Source organism: Lepidothrix coronata, unplaced genomic scaffold (genome assembly GCF_001604755.1).
Source record: "Lepidothrix coronata isolate B3197 unplaced genomic scaffold, Lepidothrix_coronata-1.0 Scaffold7, whole genome shotgun sequence".
Lineage (NCBI taxonomy): Eukaryota > Metazoa > Chordata > Aves > Passeriformes > Pipridae > Lepidothrix > Lepidothrix coronata.
The window spans coordinates 2,395,419-2,417,155 of NW_016690187.1; the positions used below are offsets into that span (position 1 = coordinate 2,395,419).

General features: G+C 38.6%; 1 protein-coding gene across 9 annotated transcripts in view; it reads right to left on the bottom strand.

Annotated features, from left to right (window-relative positions):
* SATB2 (SATB homeobox 2) overlaps positions 1–21,737 on the bottom strand; it is a 216,560-nt gene that overhangs the window by 81,843 nt on the left and 112,980 nt on the right. The window contains exons 1-2 of one of the 9 annotated variants that reach the window (XM_017838509.1): positions 9,483–9,488; positions 4,928–4,934 (exon numbers count right to left, since the gene is read on the bottom strand). The exons of the other annotated variants lie outside the window; for them this stretch is intronic. The gene's annotated coding sequence lies outside the window, so the exon portion shown is untranslated. Of the gene's footprint in view, positions 1–4,927; positions 4,935–9,482; positions 9,489–21,737 lie in introns of those variants that run through there. 9 annotated transcript variants of the gene reach the window in all.

Below are 21,737 nucleotides of genomic sequence, written 5' to 3' on the forward strand. Positions count from 1 at the left end.
AACAGGTGGTGCTTTCCTCCACTGCACATGCTCTTCAACAGCCACAAACAATACCCGAATCAGCTTGTCCCAAATTTTGGACCCAGTGACCATATTGCCACCTCACTACTTACAAGGGGCTGCACAGGAGTAAAAGGACCAGAACTTTACACCAACATTTGCTGTCCAATCTTTTTTGTCAGCTTTCTGCCAGCCCAGTGTCACCAACACAACCTGCTCCACAACACCTCCAGCAAGAAAAGGGCATTTGGGCAGACAGCCTTTGGTCCCCACCCTCCAGAAGCCTTTATCAGATTTTATAAGATGTTTTTGAATGGATAAGAGGAAAGGTAGAAGATGTTTTCCTTCTTTGGGGAAAAACCTGCATCTGTTTTTACAAAGATGCCAGTGCCCCAAACTCCTTCAATTCACCCAGCTTCAGTGCTTGCCTATAAGCTTCACGTGGAAAGACAGTCCACTGAGCAGGAAAAACAACACAATAACATGGAATTGCAGATGAATACATAAAACACATTTTAAAGGTTATAAAAGAGCACTGCTAACAGGACATTGTGGAGGATAATAGGCTTAGAATTAAGCCTAAAGACATTGTTTGGCCTTGTATGAATCTGAATATCCTGCCTACTCACAGCAACAGTTACAGAGAGCACAGAAAGTCTGGCTCAGACTGCAGACATACAGTAGCCAACTATCTTTGTGTTGAGTCAACTACAAGTAGATTTGAAAATTCATGGGTCTCAAGTCCAAAGAAAAATAAGGGCACACAGCATGCTGTGCTGCACAAACAAACCCCTAAACTGAATGCAGATTCAGATTCTGGCCTATGTAGTTTAACAGCTTAATCTCTTTAGTTTAAGATTTGTGTCTTGGGGCTTTCCTTATGCTGTATAAAGACTAGCAGAATGTTTTTTTCACTAAATTACTACTTTTGGCTTGCCTTCTGTCTTTTCTTTCCTCCCACCAGACATTCAGTTCTTGACTTCCATGAGAAAAAAACAACATGAACAACTGAAAAACTAGTAGGACAGCATCTAACTAGCAGGATAGAAAAGCATGTATTGCTGAAGAAACAGAGGGATTGAAGACTTTGCTGATAACCTCAAACAACTGCTTCCACTAATTCAACATGAATATAGCATGTGAAGATCCAGTTGCTGTTACCTTTGCAATTTGACTCAGTAGTCCTCTGCTCTCTGTAGCTGCATTACTATAAGAATATGTCCAGATCCCTACAATGTCCATAGGCTTGATCACAGTATCTTTAATTACATTCAGTTAAGAACTAGATCCACCATGAAGCAGTGAACAAGGGAGGTAACACTTGCATTCTAGCATTTTTATATTAAAAAAAGTTATGGAAGCAAAATTATCCTTGTAAATGTGTATGCACACATATATTTAAGAATATACAATAGACCTAAGATTGAGGGTTTGTTGATATTTAGGCTCAGGTCTCACTCATAGCTCACAAACAGGTAAAAGGTAAATTCAACCTTCCCTTACAAATTGATAGACTCAAGAGAGACAGAGAATAGTATCTTTAAGGTTTCAGAATTTCTTTTCTAGATACATTTTAATAACCCTAGTTCCTAATTTGGACAGCATTGCAAATTCAGATACATTCAATTAAATTAAATGAGAAATTCTCCTTCGCTGACACTTATTTCAGTTGATAATCTGATCTCAAATTCCCCATCTCCCTCTTTTCTTCCCAGGAAGAGCAAAAAAATTCTGCATTTCTGACAAGTCTAAATAAAGCTTTGCTGGTTACTGAACTATGCTACATTTCCTATCAAGAGAAAACAAAAGCGGGAAAAAAAAAAGACTAGTTCACCACTAGAGGAGATGACTCAGAGCAAGCAGGAACTGTTACCAGATTCAGAAAAAATAGTTTTCCCTTGTACTGTTGAGCCCACACTAATGCTGAGATGAACCTAGATTTGCTTTCTTAGCCCACATCTTCCTAGAACGGCACCTATTTTCTTACGAAGCCACCAGATCCTTTTCGGATCCTGCCAGCATTTTCAACTTCACGTTAGTCACTTTGTGAACGAGAGATCGAAAGACAGAAAGAACTATTTTTTTTAATTTAAATGATAAATTTCTGTGAACATGGCAAAGACTGGAAAGAGTTATTCGTGTTTTGGATCTGGAGGTTTGCAGCACACGCACATAATGCTTTGAAGCCTTTCCAGTTTACCGCTTCTTTAGTAGCAGCTAAAAGATTCTCATGTAATCACAGCATAGAGAAACTGTGGAGCTACTACAAAGGAAAAGAAATCTATCCCAGCCAAAACCAGCAAGAGAGTTTAAGGGACACCCCCAGAGACTACAAGATTCAATAGCCTTAAGCACTGGTGGCACTGCAAACACCCTTGTGAGATGGGGGAGAGCTCTAGGACCTCCTGAGATTCATCCTTCAGAAAGCAGCTCACACTGCTTCACCACCCACCAAGCTGGAGGACAGCACACCAGCACTCTCAGGCCTCTTATCTTTTTTTTTTTTTTTTTTTTTCTGGCACTGCAGATACCTTAAGAGATAGGTTATCCCAATAGTCCCAGTGATGGGTCTTCTGGTGAAAGAAACTGTTGTTTAATACTAGTAATTGCGTACTAAACCAATTTCTGTACCAGAACTCTATTCCCCCAGAGCTCAGTGCTCTCACCACTTCTTTCTCTTTCCTAAACTCTACCTCATGTTCAAATCAAAGAGATCAAAAATGCTGTGTGGTGGTATTTCAAGAAAAAAAGGGAGGACAGACTGTNCATCTCTCAAGCCCCGGGTGTCTTGGGCCCACTAGTGCATGGCTTCTACATGTGTGTAAGCAGAAAAGGAAGCCAGAGGCCAATTCACAGTTCCGGGAAATATAATTAAATAAAGATACACTGGAATGATGCCTTACTCAGAACATGGCACCAATATTGGAAAATATCTGGAATCTACCAGAGATGCCATTTCACCGTAAGGTACAACCTATACTGCTGCCAGCATTCTCTTCAGTATCACAAATATGTAATACCTGACTGGGGATTTCAACTAATAATACTGTGATAAAGGAGAAAATAAGATATAAATAACTACTTCACAAAGTGTTACGTTAGGAAGACAAAGACCCTGCATGCACGTGTATTCCTGAAAGAATAGGCCAAATGACCACCCAATAAATCCAGATGTATTTTCTCATCCTTACTTGCACAGTGAACCAGAGCAGACCTCAACACTGAGAGAGCATTACTAGCACGACACAGCAAGGCAGCTTTGGGAAGTTTATCGTTTTCACAATCTGATTGATTTCAAAGGTCACCCTGGAGGAAAAGCCTCAATCTGGTTTCTGCCGACACAGTCAGTTCCCACAGCCAATAACTATTCTCTGCTCTTGGCACTCACTCAGGTGGTGGGATGTGGGTTGCACTGTGGGTATCTGCATTTTAATGAAAGTCTATTTTACTCCCCCAAAGTCTATTGTTCATTTGGAAACATGGAGTATTATTGGTTGTTTCATACCGCAGGTCTTAAGACAGGTATAAACTGCAAAGAAATATAAAGCCTTTCTGAGTAAGTAGAAACTTTATAACTAAAGTATTATCCTAAAAGTCTGAGATGCCTAAAGTAATAAAAGAATTCAGACTTTAAACCATTTTAAATTTCTTCTTTTTCTAATCAGCAAAAAAACCCACAACACCCTCCTCTCTTCATTTGACACCTGAGTGTATGATGGATGAAAATCCAATCAGGGGAGCCTATCAGCACTAAAACAGCTCTTATCTTCCCCAGGTGATGGCCCTGGTTTACAGTTTACTGCAGAACAACTCATTTGAAAAGCTCACGCAACAAAGGTCCCACTCAGTGTGACCTGTTCTCACTATAGTGCAGATGAAAAAGGTCAAAGCCACAACATTAAAATTGTAGTCTAGGAGAATAAAAATAAATATTAAATAAAATGGATAAATTATAGATTAATCTAAAAGTTTTTGTGAGAAATGGCTTCCTCTAGATACACTATTCTAGACTAAACATGTTGTTCTCATAAAATTTGAGAAGTTGTTCAATCAAGACATGCTTAAAATTAAGTTCTACCCAATCTTCCCAATCAGGAATAATTTTATTGCTGGAGGCTCAAAATAGTGGTCTCTGTTACCTCCTTTACCTACTCTGAGGTGAAATGTTTTTCATTGCATATTCAAAGAAGAGAACTGAAGATTTGGAGGCCTCTCATCTGGAGATGTCTAAAGAACACTGTTAATTTAGAGAAACTAAGATAACAGTTTGAAATGAAAATACTCTGTCTTTAGCCTAAGCTAACAAGCTCTTTACAAATTAAATGGAGGTATCAATTTCAAGACATTAAGGCCTTAAGCCAGCTTTCATCCTGGTATGTAGTGCACAAAAGGCTTCATATTCCATTAGCAGTGTCGTGTGCCTGCATGTGCCCTATATAAATAAAAGGAATGTCATACCTGAAGCATCTTCAGAGTAATTTTTTACCTTGAAGGAAAATATTCGCAAATGTAACTAAATATCACAACCAAAACGTTAGAGCCATCTTGGCAGAACTACAGAATTATGCCATTATCATGGCTGAGGAGTTTTCTGCCAGTAGGGGAAAGGGAATTGGCAGTACCGTATCTCACGAGAGACAGGAAGACTTGACAGGTTGATGGGCAAGAATGATGCAGACTCTCCCTCGGCCTGAGTGAGACAGCAGAGTCCTCCAACAACAACTGCCCCCAGCCAGAAAATGGTCTCAACCTTGTTGCCAGCCCTTTAGGCCCTCCTTGTGTACAAAGAAAATAGTTTTTATTTTTAGCTTGCAAATCAATGAATAGGTTTTATTTCCTGCTAAAAGAGAGCTCAGATTCATCACAGCCAGTAAAATGCTTTCAGCCCTGGCTGAGTATTTCTCATGGCAAGCAGCCCTGCTGGTCAGTGCCTGCTCACCTACCCACCCAGGGCCACATCACTGTCACCTCCCTCCTCCTGCTCACGCCTCACTGCTCCCATTTCTGAATGACGGCCAGCACCTTTCAGCTCTACAGGAATAAATCTCCAGACCGCAAACCTCTAATATCCCTTCCTCCTCCTACCCCCAAGGCAACGAATTACACTCTATTTAGCTTGAGTCATGACTTTTCTTCCCATTTATAAACCATAAGAAGGGAGCACTAGAGGTGTCATGAATCTAGTCTGCTGCGATGAGCAAGGGATGCCTGCTCCACAAGAGCCATGCCCAAGGGTACCCACCACCAGGCACGCTCGCTCAGCCCAGAAAACACAAAGGTGCAGGGTCCCAGGGCAGGCCAAAGCTACCATTGTAGATAAGAAAGGGACAAGTTAGGCGGGCGTGACAATCACTGCCAGTCACATTCACACCTCAGCATCAGCTTTCCTCACTGTGCACATATGGGCTGCACATCGCGCCGGCCGGCTGCACAGACCCATCTCTCACCGCAGCCAAGGAGAGAAAAAGGTTTCATTTCTCCACTAAAATGACCCACTGTACTGCCAGAACAAATCTTTATTCATATACTCTCTTCTGGATCGGTTTTCATGTATGCATTATTAAATATTCAATGAAATAACTGCTTCTAAACAACATGTGTGACACCTTTTAAATGGCTGCAAATATTATGTGCATAGCCACATAAAGGGAGAGGGTAGAGTAGTCAGCTTAAATCCTGCTTTACCTTACTGATTTTCATGGTAAAAGTAAAATGTATTTGTAAGGAACTGATACAATAAAGGCAAAGTCAATTTAAATTATAAGGAAAAAATAAAAAACCTACTTAAGGGACTAACACTTTTCCTCCTTCCTGCATATAAAGATACGTGTATCTATACTAACTCTGGACACTACACATTTGATATGTATGTGTGTAAATTTAGACACAGGTACACAGCATGTTGTTATAACTGAGAAATAAAAACCAGAAGAAGTAAAAAAAAAATTGAAAAAAGAAATCAGCCAATTTTGTTCAGCTACTTTCTCTTAGTAATTGACAGAAAATTCTTTATATTTCATCTTGGGGTATTAACACTAGTCATCATTCTCTGATGATATTTATATGAGAAAACTTCAAGTTACACACAGTTGGTAAAGTCATTACTTCTATTCAGAAAAGTATCTTCCGTCCTTTTCTCCACTAAATAACTGCCAAAAGATGACATTATTTCAGAATATTCCCCGTGTAACACGGTTCAGCAGACTGTGGAAGTAACAAATATTTTGCTTTGGTGGAATAAAAATCAGGGGAGAAAAAGAGAGAGAATCAGTTCATAAAACCACAACTTGCGTAACTGGTTTTGCTTAAATGAAAAACAAATCAACTGATCATTTCCTGGCAGATGAAGCATTACATTCAAACGGAATTTAAGAATTTTATTCTTTAATTATTTAGCCATATCCTTACTCCCTATCACTCTATTCTCTTTTTATTTAAAAATTTCTTTTTAAAGCAGATGTATTTTGAGGGAGAAACTTCGTCTCAAACTAGTACAAGTTTAAAAGGGAAAACATCAAAACCGGGTACGACATATTTTTAAAACTTATGTCCATGCCTCCTCTGCTGCTTAACTTTCTCTTTTGGCAAAACTATTCAAAGAATTTGATAAAACTACTAATATTTTTGCTTAATCCCGCAGTCCCAGCCCTCCACAGATGGCTTTTATGTGGATTTGTTAATAAATTGTTAATAATTTGTTAATAGGCAGCGGCGCAGCCCTGGCAAGAGAGTTTCCTAGGTGAGAGCTGAGCCCTCATGAATCCAAGTTCATCACTCGCCACATTGCTAATGAGACAAGTGCAGCCCAACACGAGGTTAATTGTCAGAAGCAATAATCTAAATTAAACTGGCCAACATTCAAGTAAAAAGGTACCATTTAAAATGTCCTTTTCCAATGAAAGCAATCTCAGGAGTTTATTTGCCTACTCAATATAGAATTCCAGGTTTTAAAAAAACCCTTCTTCTCCCCCTCTAAGGAACCAAAGTAATTATTTTTAATACAGTGACATATGTTAGACAAAAGTATTAAGGAGGGGGTTTCATTCCACTCCAAGTCTCCACGGAATTTTCCCTTATGTGATCACACATCTGAGCTCAGATTTTAACCAACCAATGAAGATTTTTTGTTACACAATCACTATTAGCTGACGAGAAATCTTTTCACAAATAATCCCAAAACATGGAAGATCTGCTGTGATGTTCCCAGCACTGTGAAATATAATCAAAACAACATGGGGAATTAAAGAAAAAAGCGAGAGTTCACAAAAACATTTGAGAAATGGCTCAAGTCAACTCAAAGCTCACTTGGTTTTGGCTGGGAATCCGGGCTCACAACAGCTTCAGTCTGCCAAAACAAATACAGCCACCCGTTTCTTCCCGATGCTTTCACCCAGGGAGGAACCTGCTCCTTTGCTTTCCCCTGCTACGATAATGACATGCCTGCTAGGATTTGATTGGGTTTCATATCCCTGCCTGCTTTTGAAACAATTATTATTTTGTTAATCATGAGAAGAAAAGGACTTAAGTGGCACCTCAGACTGACATAATAACCAATACCTTCCAGATAATTATTATGTGATGTAATTAAAATAATGCACATCATTTAGGCAAAAAGTTTAAAAATACCTTGGGGGAAAGTAGTTTGGGATATAATTTCACACAGGGAATCTGTTTAATTTTGGTTGTAACCATAGAGGAAAAACGTAGAATTTAACACAGATACTATTCACTTACCACACAGAGTTAGTATAAAAAAGCATATTCATCTAATAAAAATGAATGTTGTGGGTGCAGCTACAATGTTTTATACATATGTTTATCCATAAGAAATGACTGCACGATGTATGGTAAAGTAGTTTTCGAATACTCTTTTTTTATTTTTAAAATTATTTAATTCTTCATTTTTATTAAAAAAAGCTGATAAGTGGATACAAAACTCCTTTTCAAAGCACTCAGTCATCTATACCTAATCTCTGCCCTAGTGACAATCAGAATAACTTGGTTTTCAAAACTTCTTAATTTTAGCCTTGAACATGAGATCATTTTAAGGTGGGTAAAGCAGTGAAAAACCTCTCAACTGAATAATGATAAATGTAACAAGAAAGAAAAATGCCACACAAAATACTAGGCAAAACAGTGGATTCAAGTAAGTAGTATTAAATAAATTTAAAAAAATTGGATCAGCTTTTAATGATATTGCACAAATGCCTTTCTTTTTCTAATACAGAGTTGAACTCTTGAATCACTACAAATGCCTTAGCCTAAGAGGTAGCTGGCAAACATGGCATGAAAAGCATCTTGCATTAGACTTGGCCAGTTCCAGAAGAGGATGCTGACATGACCTATTTATAAACATTTTTACATTTCTCCTTTTTTAAATTCCCATTTGGGAAGCTGCTGGTCCCTCTTCCAAACATATAAAATTCAATCTGCAACACAGAAGCTTTGTTACATTCCATTCCTTGGATGCATTGAACAGTCTACTTCCTGCCTACCCAGGAATCCAAAGGGGACATACAAAACGACGCTCTCAGTGTACTAAAATGAACTCTGGAAGTTTGACACAAACACGTATTTACCTTTGTTAACTGGCACGACCAACTGCAGCAAGCTGTACTAGTAGCACAGCTAAAGATGGTTTTTTGAAGACAAAGAGGCAGTGGCAAAACTGAGAAGATTCAAGGGCTCCTGAACTTTGATGTAGGTACTAATACCAGCCTACTGCCATGTTCTTCCTGCCTGATTCTTAAGTGCCCACAAAAGCAAACAGCAGATGGTCAATTCGTAAGACCGGCAATATTGGCATAATCAAAGCAGACTCACTGACCTGTGCCCACATTCAGCCAACTAAAGGCTGATTGATCAACTGAGCAAAGACCAGAGATGCTTGAAGAGCACCTAAAGAAAGGACTTCACACACAAGGTCCCCTTAACTAAGGTTCTTCATGGTCCAAGGTAACATACTTACAAGAAAGATTTTCATTTCTCTTCCTATGGAGGGGTTTGTTCTTTTTCTCCTTTTACCTCTGAATTTCCTCTTTCAGATGTGAGGAGTGAGCATTTTAGTTTTCATTTCTCCTCAAATATTATTAAATAACACAGTCCCACTTGAAAATGTCAGAAAGTACTTTAATGAATAACTATCATAGATATAAAGAGATAGAACTGTTTGTTTTCAGCATTTAAAGAAAAAAAAATCCAAGCAGCTTTTCTAATTGCACTAAAAAGGTGCTAGGCAGCATCCAGTTTATCAGCTCTGTTTCTGAAGCTTACTCTTCATTCTTTCATTGGAGATTTGAAGAAAGACACAACTACAGTAAGGCCGGACTGTTAAGTAGTCAGGGGAGTCAAATAAGACAAGCAACATAGAACAGCCTTGGCTTTTTCCTTTTTGTCTCAAATGAAAAAATGTACCATAAAAGTCTCCTACCTGTCTGACACTTTGCACCACCAGCAGCCAAGGAGCAAAAGCCCCATTAGACAGCTGTAGAACTCTTATCTGGAAGAAGTGTCACATTTCCTGCCCGAATCCAAAGACACTGATCTCAAGCCAGCAAGCTATCCAGCAGTTACGTGGGCCAGATTTGTGAGGTTATAATTATTTATTTCTGTCAATTTAAAGCTTAAACTGCAAATGCTTATTCAGTCTTATTACAGCATTAAAAACTCAACCACACTGGATGATGACCACCTTTGCAAGGCTAGGCTGCTATTTATCACTAGTTAGAATTAAAGAAAAGCACAAAAACAGATTTTGAAAACCTAAAGCACGTTCAAAAAATTACACTCTGCTTCAAGACCTAACACAGTCATAGACTCTCACAGGAATAGCTATTTCCCTGGCAAGATAGTGCAATAATGCAATTACTGCCATTTAATTAATTTATATTCTCAAAATCTGTCTCCTTACACTTTTTAAGTATTTTGCTTTAACATCAAGACAGGATTTTCTGCTCTGGTTTGCCATAGCAACCCCTGCAACAAATGGCAGTTGTCTATAAAAAGGGGGGACTCTTTGAGCATGCATGCATGGTTTAGTATGGTTTGTTTTAAAGCAGGTCAGAGTACAATGGACCTTTTCTACCGTGTGGGATTGAACACCAACAAATCTCACTTCAAGGGCTGCCACGCTCCTCTGCAAAATGAAATGACACTGCTGCTAAATCTGGATGTAATTACAGATATGAAAGGATGGCTGTGAAAGTTGCTTGTATCTTCCTCTCCCTCCTCTACTATAGATGTATTTGCCATACAGCTGTTAACATCCTGAACGAGTAACATGCAGCAGGCTTAATATTTCCTTTCATTTTGTTTTAAGTGTTAGTCTGCAGCGGTGGCTGTTAAAGCACATTTACCACTAAAGAATGAGACCTTTGTCTGTCTATTGCAGGCAGAGCTCTCCCCTGCCTGCCTGTGCAGCCCAGGGCAAAAGCTATACCAGGAAGCCTTGACCTCCGGCCTAACAAGGACACTTAGTAGGGCTAAGGGTAATCCTGACTCCTCCTTGCTCATTCAGTTTCTTGAGCTGTTTGAAGCAATCATTACCAACGCAGCTACATTTTGCGGTCGTATTATAAAATGAATCATTGTTCAACAGTCCAAGACTGCTAAACTTATTTTATGTGTGGTTTAGAGTCGAGTCACTGGTCGCTCATATCCCTCCGAGTTGTACTCCCTCCAGTCCAGTCGCAGTGGGGAAAGCGCTCGTCTTTGGCGCTAGTCCAAACGTAGGATGGTGTAACAGAGCAGCACTTGGCCTCTAGTACTTGTTCTCACAAGCTCCCCATGAGCTAGCCAAGATTTTTTTCAGCCACTTCCATCTGAAGAGCCTTTACCTCAGAGAATCTCTACCTTTTGTGCAGTTTTAACACAACGACTTCTGGGAATTGAAATATCTACCACTCCTTTTGAGGTACTCCAATTACACCCTCACAAACGTCACTTCTCACTACATGTTCCTACAGGCACAATTTCTGTTTTAAGAGTGCCTGTGGAACATTTGATGTTGGGATTTGGTAGGAGTGAATGAATGCTCCATTATTCACCCTGGTGGTGCAGCAGTGGTTGCTCTGAAGTTTTACAATGCAGCATATTGCCGTAATGACATCATATGACATCATAAATCTCCTACAATATCTAAAGCTTCTGATGAATGTTCCTACATAAGCACCATGTTAAAAAATGAAGAAAAAAGAGTTAATCAAATAAAAATCTTTTGCATTTGTACACTATTTAGAAGTTTACAGACAAGTACTAACCACTTTATGCTTTAAAATTAAAACTCTTTGCCTTTAAGTTCCATGGGAAAGAAGGCACCATCTTGATTAATGGATGCAGTTAGACAGGTTACTGTGCTTTTCACCCTATGTGAAAACCTCACAACTTCTCTGCAAAATATATGAATCTTAACTTGAATTAATATTTCTAAAAAGTCCTCTGGAAACAAAAAGTTACTGTATCTCTCTTATTACACCCAAGTGTTTATGATATTTCGACCACAAATAGTCTAAATTAACAAATATTTTCCCCTTCTTTTAAAACCTTCCTACATACACACACATATTAGTCAAGTTAAACACCAGCTTCTCAGCCCTTGCCAAAAAGGTGGATATTTGCCATCTCTACCTTCAATTAAACACACACACACACAACTAAAGCAACACCATAGCCTACTGTAAGGCTCTTAACCCCAGGCTTTATGTCTTCCTACTCTCTACAGCTTTCTCCTTCCTCCAGCCTTAAGAAAATTACTTGAAAACAGGTCAAATCTTTTATATATTGAAACAAACGTGCCTCCCTACTTTCAGTCTTAGAGCTCCAATACTTCTGTCCTCTGAGAACACAGGTTGTCTTTCTCCGTGATTCTGCAGAGGTAGGAGGATTCCTATAGGTAATTCCTCTTTTGTTTTCCCAGTCTAAGTCACTGTGTCTCATGTATTTGCAGAAGCAAGCAAGAACCTAAACCCAAGCTTCTATGATATATTATAAAATAACAATGAAATTACTCTGAAGATCATTAAACAAAAAATATCCTGCAAATGGATGCTTTCATATAAGGAAAAATATTCTGTAGTGAAATGGCTTTGGCCTATCCCTCCTGTAGGTAAACAACTCACTCTAGAATACCTGTATTGAGTTTGGACTTCTTTATCACGACATAGGTGAAAAATTATATGGATGAAACACCCCAAACAAGCTCTTTGCAGATTCAACTATAGGATCAGGAACCACAGACATATATAAATTTACCTGAACCTATGTTACCTATGCTCCTAAAATGCCTCCCAACATACTACTTCTTCATACAAATTTAAAATATAGCTTGAGATACATCTGGAAAAAAAAAATCACGTTTCAAACTCTGCCCTCAATTGCATCAGTGGAAATCAAAAACTCTACTGACTTCAGAAGCATTTGACTTTATTTACAGTGCTGTAACTGAAAACATGACTTAATTTTCTTGCAAAGAATTCCTTATTGAAACTACAGCACAAGCAATTATGAACACTAACAGCATTGTGTGAGCTGATTTTGGATCCTACATCACAGCACTGGATGCCTGTCTAATTTTTCTATTTCATTTAGCCTTCGCACCAAGACAAACCTTTCTAGTTCCATTTTTGGCCTTACTACAGCAGTACCAGAACATTGCATTTCAGTTTCCACCATTGCAAGGAATATTTGACTCTGAGATATGCACCATGTTAAAGTTTTAAGATTCAGGACATTTCTCTATTACTACCAGCTTTTTCATTTCTGTTCATAACTCTTCCTACTGGGGATGCAAAGTCCCAAATGAAAATTGTCAGCTTGGACTTGTCCTGTCTGAAAAAAAATTGTCTTCATGGTGAGGAGTTCTCACTTTGGGTCCTTTCCCATCTCTTTCTTTATAGGACATCTGATGGAAAGCACTGCTTTTCATAACCTTTGCTAAGCTCCATTAGCTCCCTTAAGTCACTTCCAGCCCCAGTCTCTCTCAATCCCTACACCGTTCTGCCAGAACATCAGTACGATGCTAAATAGTACATGTAGTTTCAGGGAAATATCTAATCTCCTATTTTTGAAAGTTCAAATTGCTGTGCTGCCAACAGTAGGAATACGCTAACAAGGTATTATTCAGTACTGAAATCCTCTTTTTTTCTGGGAAGAATTAGAAAACGTATGAACTGTCCTATAACATTCAGTGATTTGCTGAGTGTGACTACGGTCCAGCCACACGCCATAGTGTACTATTGCCTTACGAGTTTGTAACGTACTGAGGTTTCTGCTTAATTTAAATCTGCTACCGAATTCTAATATCTACTCTCATTTCCCCATCTCCACACATCCCCCACTGGCACTCAGTGCCAAAGGCTGAGAAATAACAAAAGGGCCAGGGGAGGCCCAGGGCGTGTTTGAAACCAAGACAGACCCAGGTACGGTCACGATGTCGCGTGACTGCGCGCCCGCCAAGCCGTGTGCCTCAGAGAGCAGCGCTGCATCCCAAAGTTACCAACCAGCTTCTTTTTGTTCCCAGCAAATTAAAATGCTTGGATTCTGTTCTATTCCATGTTCTCGTGCCAAAGACAGGATCATGCTAACAAGCTCGTGATGGAATCCTCTAAGAATTTTTTTTATCTCTATGAATTAAATTTTTATAGAGAAGTTGAAGCTCCCCTCGTCAAGAGCCTCAGAAGTATGGGAAACAAAATGTCAAGAATTAATGTTAGATACTACACTCCCACATAGGGTTAATTTTTTTTCCAAACAGCACGCAGAAATCTGTCCCACCCATCAGATGAGCTACTATACTTCTATTAGTGTTCTGGCACCTCCTTCTGTACAAACATAGCCCTTTTTCTATAAAGCATGTTATATAAAAGACTTAATCCAGCAAGCATGGAAATAAGGGATTTTTTTTGCTTCCAGACTTGAACTGATTACTCCTTGCATCAGACAGCATCTTCTTTCTCCTAAATACTACATCACACAACTAGTTGGATCTAAAAAGACATTTAGTAGGTGTATGAGATAGGGGAAACCAGGACTAGCCTTCCTTTATAAAGAAATTGCTACAATACAAGATCTGACTCAATGGGCCAGTGATCCACAAAAAAATTAGAACATATTCCATCTTTCTTCCTGTTTATCTACAAACTGCATCTTGCAACTGCTCTGGGAAAATAACTGCACGTTTTGTAAAAGACAAATGCTATGCTGATATAAGAAGTTATTTTGTCATAAACTGATTAAGTTTTGTATCTAAAAATACCTAGACTAGGGGCTGCCCACCTACTACAGGACACACATACTGTGGCTACATTACTGCAAATGCAAATTTAGATACATGTCTTGCCATACTGCACATACCATGGTTTACATAGTTCTAAATAGAGTTCAATTAACAGCAGCTTGCATCCATTCCCAGTTCCTGGATACGTGGCCAGATAAAATCTTGACAAAATGCTAAGTAAAGGAAAACAAAGTACACACTGTCTATTAATTGCACTGGAGTTAGCACTGCCATCATGTAATCCTTGCTGAAAACATGATTTTTTTTAATTTATTTTTTTAATTTATTGCGATCTGTTAAAAGCCATTCCGTTTAAACAGCATTGCACAATTTCCAGACAACCGAATCTGTGAAAAAAGCCTTATGGCTTTGTCAGGACTTGCCATATTATTATGGAGCAAAGGCTACATAAATTTATCTCCTTCTAATTCTGTAATTTTTTACATATGAAGACACTGGGGTTTTTTTCCATATGCAGCTAAGATTTCTCCATCTCCCTTACATTTACATGCAAAACAAGAGCTTATGCACAGGAGACACATATAAAAAAAAGAAAAGGATTCAGGAGAATCTTTGAAGATGTTTTTTGATGGTAATTTTGTTCTGTAACAGCCACTCCTACAAAATCCACATTGTGACCATGGGGCATCACAGTGCCACATCAGTACTACAGCTGTACCTGCAAATACATCCCAACCTTGTTCAACAAGTAGGAGGACAGGAGGTGACAAGGGATTTGCTGTACCTCAATGAGACAGTGTAGGTGCTTACTAGACCACCAAAAATCACACTGCTGTTCCTCACAAAGTCATGACATTGCTATTGCAAACGGCATAGAAATGCTTGGCTGACTCTCTTCTCTTTTGCTTTCCCTCTCCCTACTTTCCTGCACAGACACACGCTCAAAATTGTGAAGCATAAGAAATTCTTGCAAAAAAAAATTTTAAAACAGAGCTACAGAAAGCTGAGGGAAAACAAATCTCATGTTTTTATAGTAACAAAAGTATTCCTTAACCTTGTTATTGAAATGACTTTGGATTATTAGGCATATTATTTTTTAAAAGAGTAATCCACATTTTACCATAAATGCTGAAATTTTTGTCTCATATCACTCAAACCAGACCATGGAAGCTCTGTAGCTAAAAATCATTACTTTTCTTTCCTACTTGCCTTTGTGAAGTGCCATACTACCTTTTGGTCCCCTTCTAGAAAAATTCATAAATGCATACAATACCTTGAGATTTGAACAACTTGGCATCGGTATTTTAGTATCTGGAAATAACAATCAGCTTACCAGAAGCAGCTTTGTATTAGTAAACTTCAAAATAAAAGTACTTCTGGATAAATAAATAAAAGAACATCTCTATTATACAATACCAAATTAATCCTTGTGATAAATTTATTAATTCAACCCTCCAAAGGTCAGTAGAATATTAATTTGTTCCTCGCACTATATAATGTATTAGGGTTTAATCTAATCTGGTTAAATAGATGTTCAGCAACATTCAAACAGCCTTGGCACCAACACTGACACAGTTCAGTACAAAGTGGTAAATTTACTATAAAATATTTTAAAATTTCAATGCCAGCATACAGTTCCTTAAGGAGTTACAAAATACAAATTTTTAATAATTGCCAGTTTCTACTGAATTCTGCCATAAAGTCAATATTCAATTCTCAGATTACTATGTCACTTCGCAGTGACAAACACCCAGTTGTTTCTGAAGGAGAATGCCTACTGGTTGTGCTTTCAGGGCAGGGAGGCAGATTTGTTCACGATTCCACCAGAAGTCCCCGGGAGGGAAGGAACCCCTAACTCTGCAGCAGCATGGCACCCCCTTGGGTTATGCAGCACTAATCGGGCCCCAGCAGGACCTACATTTCCCTTTACGTGAGGGAAATGCCCACATCCAGTACACTGTACTATACATCATCCCCGACAGAAACCAGCCCTGAAATCCCTCGCTGTGTGCTCCAGTCTGTACTGCAGCACCTCTTACCTAGCTGGAAACTACCATTTTACATGCAGCAAGTCACCTTTCTTCTGAGCTAAAGCACATTTCTGGAATCAACAGGTCTTTCCTCTATGAATAAAAGAAAAGTTGCATGTTTGATCCAAGAGGCAGTTCCTGCTGCTTCTATGAATGCACATAAAGCATATTTCCCTTGGAACAGATTTATCTCATTCTGCATAAGGTTTTATTTGATGGGTGGGGCTGGTTTTTGTTGATCTGAGTTTCTTCGTTTCATGGCAATTAGTTGCAAAACACCTTAAGATGCATTGCTAGAATGACTGCTCCACAAAGAGCACTTTGTATCTTATTGTAAAATATTCAGACACTCAACCCAAACAAATGGTGTCTGTAATAAAAATACTGCCATATATCTTCATTTGTACTAGAACAAATCAGTTTTATTTGTTCATTCTATGTTTTAGTGTCACAGGTCTCTTAGAAAAGATAATTTATAATTCCTTATGCAATTAGATATGAAATTAAGTTGTCTTTACTCTGGAGAAGAATTTATAATAAAGAGACCAGGTTCAACCAGTTCCATGGAAAATATTTTGATAGCATCAAAAAAGACAGCATAAAGATCTTTAGGGTTTTAACAAATTAACACATGCCTTTTGGGTAAATTACTGTACATGCTGTTAATCCTTTAATTAGGTTCTCAATTTCACATACACATTTGTGGTAGGGGAGATTTTTAGTGATCAGAAAATGCAAATGTATGGTGTTGCTATACTCTTTGTTAAAAGAGATTTCAGAAAAGTTTAAAAAACCAAACCCCTCCCCCCCAAAAAAACCATTATGTGTGATCCTTTATTTAAAAGCTCCACAATAAAATATTAATAAATCTTTATAACTATTACTAACAAAATACCACTCTCCATTTTTTTATTCAAACAAATACAGCTTTCAAACTGAGAAAAATAAGACTTGTTCTCCACAGTTAAGCCACAGCAAAGGAAACTTTTATGTTCGTAATGCATGTAGTTTTTAGATCCATCATGTCAACATTTAAAAATATGTAATTGATGCTATCTATACAAATGGATACATAAATAGTGATGTTTGAAACACATTCTACGGTAGCATTTCACAAAATGACAATTTTCTCATGCTGACTGCCGCACAACACTGCCTAAACATCTCCTTCCAGGATCTTGAAAAGATGCAGTATTATCTATAGCTCATTATTTGATACTTTTTTTTTTTCCCCTCAAGCATTTGGTGCATCCTCAGTTTCAACACAATATAAACACTTTTTCCCCCCACAGACTATTTCATAGATTCTATAGCTGGTGCCGAAGAAAAACCTACTCAGAAAGGCAGACAAATTGCCATCAGTTAACGATCCCTATGCCAAGGGACATTTTTAGCATGGAGTTGTCGCTGTGAAAGTAGGAACTATCTACTAGCTATCCCACATAATGATTTTTGTTAGAAAAAGGAAAAAGGCCAAAATGTGGCTAAGCAGCAAATATATTGTAAAAACAAAGTATGAAAGCAATTTAGCTAAGAATCCTGACTGGCACACACATCCTCCTCTCAGCCTGCTTGTATAAATTTAACTCTTTGTTGGTAACGTGGAAACAGCTAGGTGAAGACAAAGATGCTGCACATACAAAACTGGCAAATGAAAACAGAGTAAAATACAGACCCCTACATCTCAGGACTACTTTAGCTTTATTGTTTAATTAACAGTTACTTCATTCTAGAAGAATTATTTTTCAGTTGGAATAAAGTTGAAAGCAAAACTGCCTATAAATACACTTAAAATGCCCCGACCTCATGTCATTCAGTCTGATGAAATGCCTTTTTTTAATCACACCTGTATAAACATATATTATTTTAAGTTGTCTGGATAAATCAAAGGTATTCCCTGGCTGAAAGGAAGACAGAGTATGAGCAATTCTCCACAAGCCCTCCACCGGTATGGAGAGGAAGAGAGAGACACCCAGCCAGAATAACCAAGTAGCTCAGTGGATGAGAGCAGGACACATAGACCCACTTCTCTCAGACACAGCTTGAATTTGAACCTTCACTGGTACTCTCTGAGTGGGTTTCCAGTGAGCAGGATAGTAGGCAAAAGGAGGTCACTAATAACATTGTCTTTTGCTCATCCTTTTCCATCCCATTTCATTAAATGTAGCCATTTAATCTGCTGCAGACCCCCTATGACAAACAATGCAGGAGGGCAGATTGCCCTTGTAAAATTCAACCAGTAGGAAAGGACACAAACATCAAATTCAGTTGCTGATTGACAGCTTCATTTTTATTCCAATAAGGACCAGGAGAATTAAAGCCAGGTCCCTTCTAAAACGCTCATGATACAGCACTGAAAAACCCTCTGAACTGATCCTTTGCTGTCACTGCCAGAAGGATCTTACCTGAAGAGATGATCAGACACAGAACAGGGATCAATGTGTTTGCCTCTCTCTTTTGTTTTTTAAAACCAGGGAACACTTTCTGTTTAACCCCTTTAGATTTTCTACCCTTACTTTGTTAGGTTCTCAGTTTAAAAACAAACTGGTTTTCATGCTTAGCTTGCCTACGTGGTTAAAGGGGACTGAGAACTACTGCCTTACACCATGAGCATGCAAGAGTTCCTGCAGCCAGCACCTTTGCTCTCCACATGCTCAAACCAATTCCCGGTCACACATGCAGCGAGATCCAGACCGGGGCCCTGAAGATAAACAGATTTCAGGCAGATCAACCATCAGAAAGAGCTCTGCTTTCTCCCCAGCAGCACATCCATTATAAATGCTGCATAGGGAACCTACATACAAGGCAAAACACAGATTCTAAAGGTTGTGCTTCCTAAGAAGCAGAAGCCAATCTGAGGGATGTGCCCTACCTCTGTTAGGTTAAAGAAAGAAGCAGCTGGGAGTGGGCTCAGCTTTGTGCCCCAGTGGGGAACACAAATGGGGCAAGGCAATTTGCAGCTGGAACAAAAAGCCAAGCTCCTTATGCCACTGGGTTAAAACGTTGCTTCCCTTATCTAGAGTAGGGAATGGAAAAAAAAAAAATCAGCAGACAAGAATGTCTAAAAAATTTAAAAAAAAAAAGGAAAAAAATGAGGGAAAAAAAAGCTACGCTAACATGTTTACCAGCACCAGGCTTCTCTCTGCTCATACTTCTGAATGCTTAAATATTAGCTTGTTAGCTAACAGACTGCTACCTGCACCTCTTTTTCCTTCTCTGGACAAGGAAGACCTACTCTAATCTAATTTATTCCCATTTTAAAATACTGCACTGCTTCATTATCAGATTCATTAAAAAAAAAAAAGACAACAAATTTTTATTTTTAATTAAACTAATAAATAATCATTTCTCAATTTTCCTTCAAGAATACCAGTAGTTCTTGGGCTTGTGAGTTTACCTGAAAAGTTGGGAAGGGAGACAAGAAACATCTGAATTTATCATATGCTGATGCTGGTCTGCGTTTTTAATTGAGTACACACAGGCCTTTCAGAGTGAACTTGTTTTTTACTTTACCCCAAACTGCTGTAACGGTTGCAGTGACATAAAAGAGCCTGTGGCTCCATTTCCCCAGCATTTTTTCATTAGTTTATACAACTGGCAGAATATATGAAAATCTTTCCCTGAAGAGTGCAAAGCTTCAAGAAACTTCTGTCCTGCGGTGTTACCTTTCTGCACACAGCCTGCGACATCAAGTGGATGGACCGCACTAAAGAATGTGGCCCTCATCAAACTAAAGCACAGATTTGCTGTTACAGCCTGAGCAATACTGCTCAGCAACAAAGAGGGAGACGGGAACAAAAGATTCAATGATTTCTACCCATAGCACAGTCCGAGTGTGATCCATTATGACCGAGGAACAAGCAAATGACACACACGCCACTGCAACAAGTTCATTGGAGCCCGCGGAGCTGTCACCAAAACATAACACACTTCAAAGCACTTGACCTCGAAGTCCCATTGCAGGTATGTGGGGTCTCACAGAGGGAAGGACAACAAGGTGTCTCACTGGGACAGCCAAAGCCTGCTCTGTCCACTCTGCTCCCCCCTTTCCCCTCCGCCTCCTCTCCTGCCTACAAGCCGTGCTCAGTCACACACCACAAATGAGACGGAAAGCGGCTGTCAGAAGTGCTGAGCTGTTCGGGACTACCTTTACTTACCCTCCTTTAAGCTGTTCAAACACTAATAAATTACCCATTTACTTATACTACCCAGATGTTTGCCATCTAGAAAAATAGATTATTATTTGTAGAAGGTTTTCTCCCATCACAAGAATCCTGTAAATAATATATTGGGATCAGAACGCCAATACCACATGCTAACTTTTACACGCCAGCATGGGGAGGTGGCAAGGAAGATAAGGAAAGAGAGACACTTCCTGACCACTGGTCAGAAGTTAAGAACTTTCACAGTGAGCTTATCAAAATATAAAGTATTCGCTAGAGTTCATGTTGTTGGGCTAACTAGGCTACTTAAAATAACAGCACAAATGGAGAACTGGGATGACAAATAACGTGAAAGATTAATCTCTTAACTGAATTTTGAGATTTTGTTTCCATATATATATATACTTTTATATAAATATATATTTGTATGCATGTATATGTATAATATGTGTGTTTCTATACTAAACTATAAATATATTTCATATATATAAACCAAAGTAAAACTTAAAATATATTCAATTTATATATATATAAATATGACTTTCTAACATTTCTTTACATGCCACATTTGCCATAAAAAAAGCCACACTAATTTTAGCAAACCCTACAAATATAAGGAGCCTCATTCTCTGCTTCTTCTTTTATTTTTTTATGTAAGATTTCTTAAGAGTTCCAAGGAACGCTTAAAGAGAACTCTAGGGCTTTAATTGAAATGGCATGAGATGCTGAACCTTTAACAACAGTGTCTTTCAAACCCTGTGTCCATTATACACTGAAATGCCTATCAAAAACCACAAAGAACGAGGGTTTCAATATTCTCATTAAATTCTGACTTTCTCTCATGGTTCCTGTTAATTGAATTTCATTTACAGGTGAAGTTTTGTAGGGTAGACAAAACAGTGATTTGCTGGTAAATGTCTGTAAACAGGGAGGGAAATAAATATTTGAGAAGTACTTAGTCCTCTTTCTTGAAACATGAGGGAGAAAGACAACGAATACAATTCAAGAAACGAACAGTTCAAGAAGGAGCAGATTTTACAAGGAGAACTTTGATCTGGATGGTTGAGTATCGCTGCAAGAAATCCAGCCTGCTTAGCAATCCCCGACAAGTTGTCATGGAATTGCATGTCAGAGTTTACTGTAAGATGTCGGTTTTAGTCATACCCCTCACACTTATTACTGTTAAATTATTTGATTTGGGCCATTTACAATGGCACCCGCAAAACTGGAGAGAAGAAAGTCTAATTTACCCATTAAAAGTGTCCCCAGTAGAAGCAAGGGGGATAAAGGGGATTATTACTCAAGGTAAGG